Source organism: Triticum aestivum, chromosome 6A (assembly GCF_018294505.1).
Source record: "Triticum aestivum cultivar Chinese Spring chromosome 6A, IWGSC CS RefSeq v2.1, whole genome shotgun sequence".
Lineage (NCBI taxonomy): Eukaryota > Viridiplantae > Streptophyta > Magnoliopsida > Poales > Poaceae > Triticum > Triticum aestivum.
The window spans coordinates 602,043,060-602,058,723 of NC_057809.1; the positions used below are offsets into that span (position 1 = coordinate 602,043,060).

Below are 15,664 nucleotides of genomic sequence, written 5' to 3' on the forward strand. Positions count from 1 at the left end.
CTGTTGAGTTATATGGCTCAGATCGTCCGCATCCGGAGGTCAGACATAAGTCCCTTGAAAATTTGCCCGAAAGGCGTCTTCGAGCTCTTCCCAACTTCCAATGGAGCTTTCGGGGAGGCCTTTGAGCCAGTGACGAGCTGGCCCTTTGAGCTTGAGGGGTAAGTACTTGATGGCGTGGAGATCATCTCCTCGAGCCATATGGATATGAAGGATGTAGTCCTCAATCCAGACCCCAGGGTCTGTTGTTCCGTCGTATGCCTCTATGTTTACAGGCTTGAATCCCTCTAGAAATTCATGGTCCAGCACCTCATCGGTGAAACATAGGGGGTGTGCGGCACCCCTGTAGCTGGGTGTGCCGCGTTGTTCGGATGTTTGTTGTGTTGCATTGTATGCTGGGGCGCGCTTGCATGGTCCATAGATGGATCTTGTTGCACCGTCCTTTGGGTGCGAGCCCTTGCATGGGTCGCGTGTTGTATTGTGAGCGGCGTTGAATGCCGTTCTGTGTTGGTAGAGGGGTCGTCTATCCAACCATGTGGCTGCTTTGATGTTTGGTTGTGGGGGGTCTGAGGGCTCCTCATCGAATTCGGGTAGCAGCTTCCGCTTTGGGTAGCTCTTGGAGGGGTGATCATCACCGTACCTTGCTGCTGCGTTGAGTATTTTACTCCATCTAATTTGGAGTGTGTCTTGAGCGGCCTTGAGCCTTTGCTTCTACTTTTTAAGACTCCTCGCAATGGCAACAAGCCTTTTACGGGCATTCTGCTGCTCCGGGTGTCTGTCCGGCGTTATGTTGTCCGGACCATTATCCTTGATGAGGTTTGTTTGTTCGGTTTGATTATCCGGATTGCCGTTGTCCAGCAGCGGTTCGCCCTGTTCCAACGTTGGGTCTGTGTGATCGTTATTTTTGTCGAGGCGAGATTTGGGGCGGCGTTTACGCCGCCGCTTTGACTGCTTTTTGAGGGAACAAGCCTTCGGTGCGTCCTTCCGCTCCTCGTCGTCATATTTTGGTGCGTCCACCATGTATACGTCATATGACGAGGTGGCATTCCAGGGCCTAGTAGGCGCTGGTTCTTCATCGTCTCCTTCATCGGCGTCCATACCGTCGATGTCTTCGGAGTCGAAGTCGAGCATGTCGGTTAAATCATCGACAGTGGCTACAAAGTGGGTGGTGCGTGGGCTTTGAATTTCTTCATTGTCCAAATCCCAACCTTGCTGGTCGTAGTCCGGCCAGGACTCTCCTGATAAAGAGAGAGACTTCAGTGTCTTCAGGATATCGCCAAAAGGCGAGTGCTGAAAGATGTCCGCGACAGTAAACTCCATGATCGGCACCCAATCGGATTCGGTCGGCAGGGGCGCGGAGGGTTCGGAGTCTGAAGAGGAATCCGGCTTCTTGGAGTCACGAGTCTCGCGGAGTGCGGGGCTGGTGTTCGACTCAATCACCGTTGGGATCGCAGCCCCCGAGGCAGCGTCCAACCGCCCATCCTCCATCGGCGCAGTTGGCTCCGAATTAAGGGTCGAAGCCGATGCGGGTGCGGCCTCCAGGGCACTGTCCGGCGGCAGAGCTAGATCATGCTCGTCGGGACAGTGCGGTGCGCTCGGCAGTGGCTCGAATCCGTCAAAGATCAAGTCCCCGCGGACGTCGGCCGTGTAGTTTAAACTTCCAAATCTGACCTGACGGCCAGGGGCGTAGCTTTCGATCTGCTTCAGATGGCCAAGTGAATTGGACCACAGTGCAAAGCCGCCGAAGACGAAGATTTGTCTGGGGAGGAAGGTCTCACCGTGGACTGCATCGCCATTGACGATCGTAGGAGCCATCGATCCTGACGGCGACGACACAGAGGAACTCTCAATGAAAGCACCAATGTCGGTGTCAAAACCGGCGGATCTCGGGTAGGGGGTCCCGAACTGTGCGTCTAGGCCGGATGGTAACAGGAGGCAAGGGACACGAAGTTTTACCCAGGTTCGGGCGCTCTCGATGGAGGTAAAACCTTACGTCCTGCTTGATTAATATTGATGGTATGGGTAGTACAAGAGTAGATCTACCACGAGATCAGAGAGGCTAAACCCTAGAAGCTAGCCTATGGTATGATTGTTGATGTGTATGTTGTTCTACGGACTAAAACCCTCTGGTTTATATAGACACCGGAGAGGGTTTGGGTTACACAAAGTCGGTTACAATGGTAGGAGATTTGTATATCCGTCTCGCCAAGCTTGCCTTCCACGCCAAGGAAAGTTCCTTCCGGACACGGGATGAAGTCTTCAATCTTGTATCTTCATAGTCCAGGACTCCGGCTGAAGGTATAGTCCGGCCATCCGGACACCCCCTAATCCAGGACTCCCTCAACGTCCACCTGCCAAATTTCATAATCATAAAATGCGGCAATTGCTAACATGATTCGGACAAACTTAAGCATCGCTACGAGTGAGAAGGTCTCATCGTAGTCAATCCCTTGAACTTGTCGAAAACCTTTTGCGACAAGTCGAGCTTTGTAGACAGTAATATTACCGTCAGCGTCAGTCTTCTTCTTGAAGATCCATTTATTCTCAATTGCTTTTCGATCATTGGGCAAGTCAACCAAAGTCCATACTTTGTTCTCATACATGGATCCCATCTCAGATTTCATGGCTTCAAGCCATTTTGCGGAATCTGGGCTCACCATCGCTTCTTCGTAGTTCGTAGGTTCATCATGATCTAGTAGCATGACTTCCAGAATAGGATTACCGTACCACTCTAGTGCGGATCTTACTCTGGTTGATCTACGAGGTTCGGTAGTAACTTGTTCTGAAGTTTCATGATCATTATCATTAGCTTCCTCACTAATTGGTGTAGGTGTCACAGAAACCGGTTTCTGCGATGTACTACTTTCCAATAAGGGAGTAGGTACAGTTACCTCATCAAGTTCTACTTTCCTCCCACTCACTTCTTTCGAGAGAAACTCCTTCTCTAGAAAGGATCCATTCTTAGCGACAAATGTCTTGCCTTCGGATCTGTGATAGAAGGTGTACCCAACAGTCTCCTTTGGGTATCCTATGAAGACACATTTCTCCGATTTGGGTTTGAGCTTATCAGGTTAAAGTTTTTTCACATAAGCATCGCAGCCCCAAACTTTTAGAAACGACAACTTTGGTTTCTTGCCAAACCACAGTTCATAAGGCGTCATCTCAACGGATTTTGATGGTGCCCTATTTAACGTGAATGCGGCTGTCTCTAGAGCATAACCCCAAAACGATAGCGGTAAATCTGTAAGAGACATCATAGATCGCACCATATCAAGTAAAGTACGATTACGACGTTCGGACACACCATTACGCTATGGTGTTCCGGGTGGCGCGAGTTGCGAAACTATTCCGCATTGTTTCAAATGTAGACCAAACTCGTAACTCAAATATTCTCCTCCACGATCAGATCGTAGAAACTTTATTTTCTTGTTACGATGATTTTCGACTTCACTCTGAAATTCTTTGAACTTTTCAAATGTTTCAGACTTATGTTTCATTAAGTAGATATACCCATATCTGCTTAAATCATCTGTGAAGGTGAGAAAATAATGATATCCGCCACGAGCTTCAACATTCATTGGACCACATACATCTGTATGTATGATTTCCAACAAACCTGTTGCTCTCTCCATAGTACCGGAGAACGGTGTTTTAGTCATCTTGCCCATGAGGCATGGTTCGCAAGTACCAAGTGATTCATAATCAAGTGATTCCAAAAGTCTATCAGTATGGAGTTTCTTCATGCGTTTTACACCGATATGACCTAAACGGCAGTGCCACAAATAAGTTGCACTATCATTATCAACTCTACATCTTTTGGTTTCAACATTATGAATATGTGTATCACTACTATCGAGATTCATCAAAAATAGACCACTCTTCAAGGGTGCATGACCATAAAAAATATTACTCATATAAATAGAACAACCATTATTCTCTGATTTAAATGAATAACCATCTCGCATCAAACAAGATCCAGATATAATGTTCATGCTCAACGCTGGCACCAAATAACAATTATTTAGGTCTAATACTAATCCCGATGGTAGATGTAAAGGTAGCGTGCCGACCGCGATCACATCGACTTTGGAACCATTTCCCACGCGCATCGTCATCTCGTCCTTCGCCAGTGTTCTCTTAATCCGTAGTCCCTGTTTCGAGTTGCAAATATTAGCAACAGAATGAGTATCAAATACCCAGGTGCTACTACGAGCTCTAGTAAGGTACACATCAATAACATATATATCACATATACCTTTGTTCACCTTGCCATTCTTCTTATCCGCCAAATACTTCGGGCAGTTCTGCTTCCAGTGACTAGTCTGCTTGCAGTAGAAGCACTCAGTTTCAGGCTTAGGTCCAGATTTGGGTTTCTTCTCTTGAGCAGCAACTTGCTTGTTGTTCTTCTTGAAGTTCCCCTTCTTCTTCCCTTTGCCCTTTTTCTTGAAACTAGTGGTCTTGTTGACCATCAACACTTGATGCTCCTTCTTGATTTCTACCTCCGCAGCTTTGAGCATTGCAAAGAGCTCGGGAATAGTCTTATTCATCCCTTGCATATTATAGTTCATCACGAAGCTCTTGTAGCTAGGTGGCAGTGATTGGACAATTCTGTCAATGACGCAATCATCTAAAAGATTAACTCCCAATTGAATGGAGTGATTATTATACCCAGACATTTTGAGTATATGCTTACTGACAGAACTGTTCTCCTCCATCTTGCAGCTATAGAACTTATTGGAGACTTCATATCTCTCAATCTGGGCATTTGCTTGAAATATTAACTTCAACTCCTGGAACATCTCATATGCTCCATGACGTTCAAAACGTCGTTGAAGTCCCGATCCTAAGCCGTAAAGCATGGCACACTGAACTATCGAGTAGTCATCAGCTTTGCTCTGCCAGACGTTCATAACATCTTGTGTTGCTCCAGCAGCAGGCCTGGCACCCAGTGGTGCTTCCAGAACGTAATTCTTCTGTGCAGAAATAAGGATAATCCTCAAGTTACGGACCTAGTCCGTGTAATTGCTACCATCATCTTTCAACTTTGCTTTCTCAAGGAACGCATTAAAATTCAACGGAACAATAGCACGGGCCATCTATCTACAATCGCACATAAACAAGCAAGATACTATCATGTACTAAGTTCATAATAAATTTAAGTTCAATTAATCATATTACTTAGAACTCCCACTTAGAAAAACATCCCTCTAATCTTCTAAGTGATTACGTGATCCAAATCAACTAAACCATAACCGATCATCACGTGAAATGGAGTAGTTTTCAATGGTGAACATTGCTATGTTGATCATATCTACTATATGATTCACGCTTAACCTTTCGATCTTAGTGTTCCGAGGCCATATCTGCATATGCTAGGCTCGTCAAGTTTAACCTGAGTATTCTGCGTGTGCAAAAACTGGCTTGCACCCGTTGTAGATGGACGTAAAGCTTATCACACCCGATCATCACGTGTTGTCTGGGCACGACAAACTTTGGCAACGGGCATACTCAGGGAGAACACTTTTATCTTGAAATTTAGTGAGAGATCATCTTATAATGCTACCATCAATCAAAGCAAGATAAAATGCATAAAAGATAAACATCACATGCAATCAATATAAGTGATATGATATGGCCATCATCATCTTGTACGCGTGATCTCCATCTCTGAAGTACCGTCATGATCACCATCGTCACCGACGCGACACCTTGATCTCCATCGTTGCATCATTGTCGTATCGGCAATCTTATGCTTCCACGACTATCGCTACCGTTTAGTGATAAAGTAGAGCATTACAGCGCGATTGCATTGCATACAAGAAAGAGACAACCATACGGCTCCTGCCAGTTGCCGATAACTCGATTACAAAACATGATCATCTCATACAATAAAATTTAGCATCATGTCTTGACCATATCACATCACAACATGCTCTGCAAAAACAAGTTAGACGTCCTCTACTTTGTTTGTTGCAAGTTTTACGTGGCTGCTATGGGCTTAAGCAAGAACCAATCTTACCTACGCATCAAAACCACAACGATAGTTTGTCAAGTTGGTGTTGTTTTAACCTTCGCAAGGACCGGGCGTAGCCACACTTGGTTCAACTAAAGTTGGAGAAACTGACACCCGCCAGCCACCTGTGTGCAAAGCACGTCGGTAGAACCAGTCTCGCGTAAGCGTACGCGTAATGTCGGTCCGGGCCGCTTCATCCAACAATACCGCCAAACCAAAATATGACATGCTGGTAAGCAGTATGACTTATATCGCCCACAACTCACTTGTGTTCTACTCGTGCATATAACATGAACACATAAAACCTAGGCTCAGATGCCACTGTTGGTGAACGTAGTAATTTCAAAAAAATTCCTATGCACACGCAAGATCATGGTGATGCATAGCAACAAGAGGAGAGAGTGTTGTCCACGTACCCTCGTAGACCAAAAGCGGAAGTGTTATAACAACGCGGTTGATGTAGTCGTACGTCTTCACGGCCCGACCGATCAAGCACCGAAACTACGGCACCTCCGAGTTCTAGCACACATTCAGCTTGATGACGATCCTCGGACTCCGATCCAGCAAAGTGTCGGGGAAGAGTTCCGTCAGCAAGACGGCATGGTGACGATCTTGATGTTCTACTGCCGCAGGGCTTCGCATAAGCACCGCTACAATATTATCGAGGATTATGGTGGAGGGGGCACCGTACACGGCTAAGAGATCTCAAGGATCAATTGTTGTGTCTAGAGGTGCCCCTGCCCCCGTATATAAAGGAGCAAGGGGGAGGGGCGGCCGGCCAGGAGGAGGCGCGCTAGGGAGGAGTCCTACTCCTACCGGGAGTAGGACTCCCTCTTTTTCCTTGTCCAAGTAGGAGAGGGGGAAGGAAGGGAGAGAGGAGAGGAAGGAAAGGGGGGGGGGGCGCCGCCCCTCCCTCCTTGTCCAATTCGGACTAGAGGGGGAGGGGGCGCGCAGCCTGCCCTGGCCGCCCCTCCTTTCTTCACTTTAGGCCCATGAGGCCCATTAACCCCCGGGGGGGTTCCGGTAACCCTCCGGTACTCCGGTTTTATCCGAAACTTTCCCGAAACACTTTTGGTGTCCGAATATAGTCATCCAATATATCAATCTTTATGTCTCGACCATTTCGAGACTCCTCGTCATGTCCGTGATCATATCCGGGACTCCGAACTAACTTCGGTACATCAAAACTAATAAACTCATAATATAACTGTCATCGAAACCTTAAGCGTGCGAACCTTACGGATTCGAGAACAATGTAGACATGACCGAGATACGTCTCCGGTCAATAACCAATAGCGGAACCTGGATGTTCATATTGGCTCCCACATATTCTACGAAGATCAGATCGCATAACAACATACGTTGTTCCCTTTGTCATCTGTATGTTACTTGCCCAAGATTCGATCGTCAGTATCTCAATACCTAGTTCAATCTTGTTGCCGGCAAGTCTTTTACTCGTTTCGTAATACATCATCTCGCAACTAACTCATTAGTTGCATTGCTTGCAAGGCTTAGGTGATGTGCATTACCGAGAGGGCCCAGAAATACCTCTCCGACAATCGGAGTGACAAATCCTAATCTCGAAATACGCTAACCCAACATGTACCTTTGGAGACACCTGTAGAGCACCTTTATAATCACCCAGTTACGTTGTGATGTTTGGTAGCACACAGAGTGTTCCTCCGACAAACGGGAGTTGCATAATCTCATAGTCATAGGAACATGTATAAGTCATGAAGAAAGCAATAGCAACATACTAAACGGTCGGGTGCTAAGCTAATGGAATGGGTTATGTCAATCACATCATTCTCCTAATAATGTGATCCCGTTAATCAAATGACAACACATGTCTATGGTTAGGAAACATAATCATCTTTGATTAATGAGCTAGTCAAGTAGAGACATACTAGTGACGTTTAGTTTGTCTATATATTCACACAAATATTATGTTTCCGGATAATACAATTCTAGCATGAATAATAAACATTTATCATGATATAAGGAAATAAAATAATAACATTATTATTGCCTCTAGGGCATATTTCCTTCAGTCTCCCACATATATTTTGTTGGTCAAGCCCATGACCAGGGTTCAGAAATGAGATTGATATGGGGCTTATAGAAGGGGAAAATGGAAATTATGGTCACCAGTTAGAATTGGGGTATGATTTTTACTGGTGGTAGATAAGATCCACCATTAGTTTCCATGGAATTGGAGGGGCAGTAAATTGCTTTTGGAGATACGAGTGAAGGCAACACACCAGCAGAAGACAATGGAGGAACAAGAAAGCAGAAAACACCCAATTCTGTTTACGTAAATGTTGCTACTTTGCTTTAGTCCAGCCAAGTAAAAAAAAGAGGCAGAGTGAAACTGGAAATGTTCTAAAAAAAGTGAAACTGGAAATGAAATAAAAGAGGTTCTCGTCCTGTAACGCAATGCAACAAAGCTCGGACACCATTGTCTTTCTGTTCATGCAGCCGTCCATCTGCATATAAACTGGCGAAGGAGATCGGGCGAGGCAGAGACCTGTTACCTTGCTGCAGGAGTCGTGGTAGTGGGTGAGGGTGTAGGCAAAGGTGTAGGAGACAACAAAGACGAAGGCGCTGAAGAGCGCAACTGACCCACCGGACAGCACCCGAGAACGGGAACGAACAACAAAACTTAGCCAGTCCTTAAATTAACACAGGATAGTAAGTCTAAAATCTTCCAAAAAAAAGGTAGCAATAACTAGACAAATGTGCACTTGTAACTCAGTTGAATCTAGACTAACTACTCTAGAGTTGAATCTAGACTAACTACTCTAGAGCTCCATGCTACAACAATGGCTGCCTGTTGCAAAATTTAAGAGAGGCTATTAAGGTTACCTTTACGTAGGTGAAGATTTCCTTTGACAAGAACTTGCCTTTCTGATCTATGCCCACCACATTGATGTTACATCTCTAAGTTCTCGTGCAGCAGAGAAAGATCTTAACAAATAGAGCAAACCAAATCTGCTGAATCGAACAGGTAAGCTTCCTGTCTTCGGTTTACATGCTTTCTCCTAAGCTTCCATGTTTGAAAGGTAGCTAGCACTCTGTAATCATACATGAGTTATAACCATATAGGCATATGGCAATGGCAGGAGAAGATATTGTCAAATGTAAACTCTGAAAATTCTAAATTGACAACAGAAAAATAATGACATGAACATAAAAGGCATTCATCTCCTACAACTGAAGCACGTACATCTAGCAAATTAAAGCACTCGTCCGTGTAATTAGTTTCAGATTAAGCTTTCGCACATTACCATGCATCTTTTAGAACGAAGAAATCATACATCACCAAAAAACTACAGAAAGGTTACCTAGGTGAAGATGGGAAGAAGGTGCTGCCGTCCCCTTGCTCTCCTTTGACCCATGTGACCGAAAGCCGCCGGCGCCCTCTTCCTCCTCCGCCACCGCCATCCTCGCCACACGGCTTCAGCTCCCAAACCATCGGCACCGCCGTCCTCCCAATGCAGATGCAGGTTGCCGAACCACGACCGGAACGGCGCCAGCCCCCCCCCCCCCTGTAGACAGGAAGGCTGTTGCAAGGTCTGATATTGGCGTAGGCTCACACCACACATCTAGCACACATGCACACCTCCAGTAGCACGAACACCACACGCACAACAACTAATCTGGGCATGTTCTAACAAGATGTTCTTCAGGAGGAAGATCTCAAAATACTTCTCGCCTCCTTTCAAAGAGCTCAATGTCATAAAGCAAACAAAGGCTCAAGAAAAGCTCCCAACCACATGACGAGAAACAACAACTTAGTTGCTTCGACAAATCTAAGCGATGGAGTCCTAATTCATATATTTTTTTACAAAAAGTATAGTACAGAGCTATCAACTGAGCAATTTAGATCGACTCAGACCTTAAAATCAAAAGTACAGATTAATGCTTATTATGGGTATGCATTAGTTGTGTTTTGTTATGCCGATAAGTATGTATGGTGTTCAAATAAAAACATTTTGTCTTGGACAACAACGAACTGACATAGATCAGATGCGTAACTAATATATTATCAAAAAGATACTAAACTTGTGTCGGCATATAATTTAGTAAATAGTTCCAATACAAATATGAAAATTGAGAAGCATAAATAGCCAGGTTCCCCAACCAATCAAGACGCTCTAGCAACTCATCATCAATGCCCTCAACATGAACAACACAAAGAACACCTACACTGCTGTCAAGGCTTTACGATGCATTCATGAACAAGCAGAAGCCACCCTCAACATGAACTACAGGACATTCACAGTTTCATACCTGCCTGAAAATAAAATCTTTCTTTCCTTCAAGAAATTTAATCAAATTCTCCTTCTTAGTTGCCTTCATGAACAAGCAGAAGCCACCCTCGAACACGTCCTGCAGTTCATTCCAAATCAAATATGATTACTTAACATAAGAGAGAAGAGCCCAAGAAAAGAAAGAAAAGAAAATAACCTGCAAACTGAAACGTAGGTGGAGACAGAGGCGATATGAAGCAGACAACTCCTATCCTTATTATTGATGTTGTCGGAGGCCTACGGGATCATAAACGACTCTAAGACCTTGTTCGGTCGATGGCTCGATGCTCCCCGGTGCAGTCTTCCACAACCCACCTTTGGTTCCACCGATCCAGCGATGCCTGATCCCGGCCGCGAAGCCGAGCCGTAGGATCCATTGTACTCCACACTGCAATGGCAATTTTAAATATGTTCAATGGATATACAGACTGCTACAACCCACATGTATTACATTTTAGATGGAGTTTTAATATCTGTTTTTTCTTCACATTTTGTACGAATGCTGGACGTATCCAACTCCATTCTCTACAAATTAATATCTTTGCCTGCACCCTTTATTGAGAAATCAGATTATATAGTTGCTTAGAAAAATCATATGCATCACTAATTTATTTTCAGATTCTATGCTAGGTGCACATATACAAATTCCTTTGTTTATCCTGTATGCTTCTCGATCCTAACAATGGCAAGTTATGTTTCTTTTTAGAAACAGTATTTTGAAGAAAAAAATTGAAACGTGAGAGCAAGATAACATAAAAACTTTGCTTCATGGAGAAATGTTTGAACAATAAATTCTTGGACAAAAGAGTAGAAGGATCATAAAGATTCATACTTGTATAACATCAGGGTTTTCACTTGTGCAAGCTTTGAACAGAGAAGGAAGATATGCGTCATAATACCTGAGAAGTGAGAACCAGATAACATAAAAACTATCCTTCATGGAGATAGGTTTAAAGAATAAATTCTTGGACAAAAGAGTGGGAGGAGCATGAAGATGTTACCTAGCTATCGCTTCTCAAGAGTGTTCTGCAACATCACCAAAAACGCATAGGGTAACTCTTCTTTGTCCTGATGTCTTATCCTTGCCTTGATAGCTAATAATTTTTTTAAAAAAATACCGTGCGACAAACTAAAATTATATATGATATGAACTAAACTGAAAGTATCTCAAGCTGTATATTTTGACCAATCGGTTATGCCTTTGAAAATATATTTCAGAGCACAACAATATAGAAGTAGCATCGCATGCAATTGCAGCATGATTATCCCAGTTGTCGAAAGTGTAAAACCTACTTGACAGATAAGCTGCAAAATAGCTAAGGATATGAACAACCAGCACAATTAACTGAATATTCTGAAAAGCTTCTTGAAGCATGCAAAGCAAGGCATGGCAAAGGTAAGAAATTCTACCATTAGTTTATCCAAAAATCTGGGTATGAAAGGTTAAGCATAGCAAAACAAGGATCAAGAAGTTAAAACACATATATGCTGGAAGCATAGTTGAAGGACAATAACAAGCTGCACCTTTTGGATTAGCAAAACAGAGCGCCGGTACTTGTTCTTAGAAGGATAATACTACGAAACATATAGCAGCGTATTATGTGCACAGCAGCTGTAAAATCAGTCAATATCTTTTAAGTCAGGATAGTAAATCATAAGGAAATGCATTAGTTCTACCAAGATACCACCATTGTTGATTTTAGAACATGAATACACTCATAATACAGTCTATTAATTATATAAGAAGCTACATTTATATATATATATATATATATCAGGAAATAATCATAGATTTGCAGGGAGGAGAGCAAAAGACAGCACCTTAGTGCCATAGTGGAATTTTACAATTTCAAAATTGTACATGCCCTGTAATGCATTACCTTGAGACTGCTACTACTACGTATGCTCTGAACTGGCTCCACACGTGCACCCATATGCCATGCCGGTTATTCTTCTGAAGATCCTATACGCCATTAAATGTTCGTTAAACAACAACAGTTATGACAGATGCAACAATACCTGGTATTAGTAGAACGTAGACTGAATTGAAAAACTGCAAACCTATAAGCTACAAGTATAACTGGATGGCAAAACTGCAAACATGATCAGCAGCAAAACATTGACAATTCATTGTTTTCCATAATTATTCCCTAAAACTGAAGATTTTCCATGCATACCTTCAATCTTCATGAGTTTTGGACAAAATGCAAACACAAGCGGCTTGAAAGCCCACCAAAAAAACATAAGAACACCTGAACAGCAAGCCAACAAAAATTAGAGATGCAAGAACAGCTGGTACTGACAGCAACATAGCAGTAGATGAAAAGAAAAAATCACCTTAATATCAGTAGCTTGACCGGAAGTCTCATTTATTCCATACTGCTATTTTGACCATGATAGCCAAAATAGCAGAGTAGACTGCCACGTCTTGATGAATATGCAAAATATGAAGAAGCCTATAAGATCGAACAAACACCTGCACACATAATAAAAACAAATGGTGATCACCGGTTTTGTTGGAAGAACAGGCATTGGTTGATAATGATGCTGATTTTTATCGATTTGTGGAAAGAAAAGGGGCGTCGAGAAACAAATCTTAAATAATTTCACTACCATTGAGAAGAAAATGGAAATCAGATATGGCAGGAGTAAAAGTGGATTTTTTTGCGGTGAGTATAAGTTGAAGTGTATATAAGTTGAAGTGTATAAGATGAAGATTCCTGCAGCTAATTTGCATGTAATGGCTCCACCTGAAATTAGGACCAAGAACCAAGAGGGAGCCCAGTTATAGTTCAGTTCAAAAGTACATGGGGGGGGGGGGGGGGGGGGGGGGGGGGGGGATAGATCAAAACTAGAATAGATAATTTAGAAAGAATAGATATTGCTGTTATTAGTGTGTGGTGAAATATCAGGGCCAATCAGCACACTTTGTGTCTTATCAGATATAGTACATCAAGAGTAAAGTTCCAGTTTAGATATACTTACGAGATTTAAGTACAGGAAAGAAGACCAGAACCACAGCCACATAGCAGGAGCTCCAAGGCATTGTCCTGCACGGTGGATATATCTGAGTTCAGCTCCCTAATGGCCCTTGAGCTGATCAAGACATCCAAGGATATATTAGTGAGTTTCATTAGTAAATTAGCCCAGCCACTCTGCATTTCGGGATATCACTGTACACCTACTCATATAAAGAATAGTTACAAACCAGTCAATAATTAACCCACCAGAACAGGGTTAAATACTTGAATTAATCACATAATCAGAGATGATGTAAACAAAAAAATATTTTTTTTAAAAAAATGCTCTCAAAGGAGAGAATTAATCAGATAACCTTAAAGAAACTTAGTCCGACAATCCCGTTGAGCCAACAAACGCTCTCAAAGTATTCATCTCTAGGAAAAGAACAGAGGCCGCTGCCGCAGAGGCCGAGATCGTCGTTCGGGATGATGTGTTCGAGGCTGGGACAGAAGGAGATGGCATGCAGGCGAGGGCGGAGGGAGAGGAAGGGGACATGGGGAAGGCGGCGCACCTTTGGCACCGCGGGTGCACGATCTCCCTCGTCTTGCTGTCGTTGCAGACCAACTTGCCGCCGATGCAGCGCCTCCGACCACTTCATTGTCCCGTCACCACTAGGCCTGGCCACTGCCGCCACTCCCCGGTCCTATGTTAGATGGGCATGAAGACAGATTGGGAGTGGAGGGGAAGAAGGATAGAGAAGCTGGTGAATTACTCACCGGAGTCGCCCCTCGGCTGCAGATCTGGCGAAGAAACCAGCTGGCCGCCCATCCCGCTCGCCCCCTTGACTCCCATCCTGCTGCAGCTGCAAGGCCCCCGGAGAAAGAGGCGGAGGCGAGGAGGCGGCGGTTGCGTTGGCTTGTGGAACGAGAGGAGGTCGCGTGCGTGGGGGGAGAATACAAGAGGCTTGGAACCTGATTTTTTTGTCTCTATTTCTGCCCAATACGGGAGCGACCCAGTCCCTCCCACCCAATCGCAACGCGTTTTTTTTTCATCTCCTTGTGATGACGTGTATAGCGCGAGAAGGCCCCTTTGATGCGTACCTTATTGTTTCTAATGAGAATATAAGAAATAGCTAAGTACAGTCGACTGAAAACACATATTGGGTCAGTTGATTTTGCCAGGATCAATCTGAAACGTTCGATAAAAAACGAACGGGCCAGATTACGTTCTCTTCATCTAACCATTTTCTTCTTGAAAAATAGATTGCATTCTTCTTCCTCCCACCGCCCACGTGTGGAATCCAACTACCTTGTTCAATATGAAGCAATCGTGTGTCCGGGAAAGACAAGATGTATGCGTGCCCCCGCACTTGCGTGTGCCTATGAATTTCCATGTTCAAAACTAGCAACCAAATGAATGAATAGTGACCAGCAGTGAAAGATCACACTCGCGCACATTAGCATCCTATTTGCACCTCTGAAAGTGGGTGGTATTCGTCTCAGATGGACCGCAAGTTTCTGGAAACAGTGTCCGGCCTGTTGGCCTCTCCTCTCCTCTCCGGTAATAATACATTCAATTCATTCATCTCCTTGTCTCTTTGTCTCTTCCGTCGCACACTGTCACCCAAATCCTCATTGCTCCTCGTATGTACTCCCTCCATTCACAAATATAAGATGCTTTTAACTTTCTGAATTAAATGTATATAGACACGTTTTAGCGTCTTTGTTCACTTATTTCTCTCTGTGTGTAGTTTATGTTGAAATATGGAGAACATCTTATGCTTTCAACGGAGGGAGTATATGTTCAACAGCTAGCACTTGATGGATCTGCTGCGGTGTGCCTGTCCGTGGTCCTCCTCTATGACGCCGAGACCGGACTAGACCGGACATGCATGACATGCACTCATCGGCCGCGCTTACTCTACTTGGCTCCCTTATGAATGAAACCGAGTGGTCAGCTGCTCGTATGATCCATTGTTAATTGCTGGCAATAGTTGCAGTATGATCCACTCCTGAAACAGGCTAGGCTAGATCTTGGCTATTTCCCTACTGATATTTCACTTGGATCATACGATCACTTGGGGGTTTATTAATCCACAATAGCTACCTGTCAATCACCTGAATTTCAAAAATGGGTTAATCGATTTTGGTTGTAGGAAGAAACAACCGGAGTGGACAAAGAAACTCGCTGGAGGGGAGGAAGAAGCTCGCTGGGCAGGCTACCCCAGTATCTATGTTAAGGTTTAGGGTGGGCCGATGGTGGACAGTGGTGGTGTGGGAGGGCGGCGAGGCAGCGCTCGGCCGCAGGCGGTGGTGGCCGGTTGTTTGTGGTGGCAGCTGGGGGAGAAATTGGGTGAGGAAGAAGAGAACCGAGGCGGAAG

The 15,664-nt window shown here is 44.2% G+C and overlaps 1 long non-coding RNA gene across 6 annotated transcripts; it reads right to left on the reverse strand.

Annotated features, from left to right (window-relative positions):
- Positions 1-8,219: 8,219 nt before the first annotated feature.
- Positions 8,220-14,219, reverse strand: LOC123128907 (uncharacterized). 6 transcript variants are annotated; one of them, XR_006463489.1, is made up of 11 exons: positions 14,061-14,219; positions 13,856-13,987; positions 13,309-13,419; positions 12,661-12,799; positions 12,501-12,575; positions 12,204-12,286; positions 11,325-11,417; positions 11,156-11,222; positions 10,481-10,711; positions 9,355-10,402; positions 8,220-9,084 (listed from the first exon to the last, which is right to left on the reverse strand). It is a non-coding gene; the product is annotated as an uncharacterized lncRNA (long non-coding RNA). The 6 variants fall into 6 exon arrangements; XR_006463487.1 differs by having other exon boundaries at positions 8,220-8,548; positions 8,876-9,084; positions 11,325-12,286; XR_006463488.1 differs by having other exon boundaries at positions 8,220-8,627; positions 8,876-9,084; positions 11,325-12,286.
- Between the last annotated feature and the right edge of the window lie 1,445 nt (positions 14,220-15,664).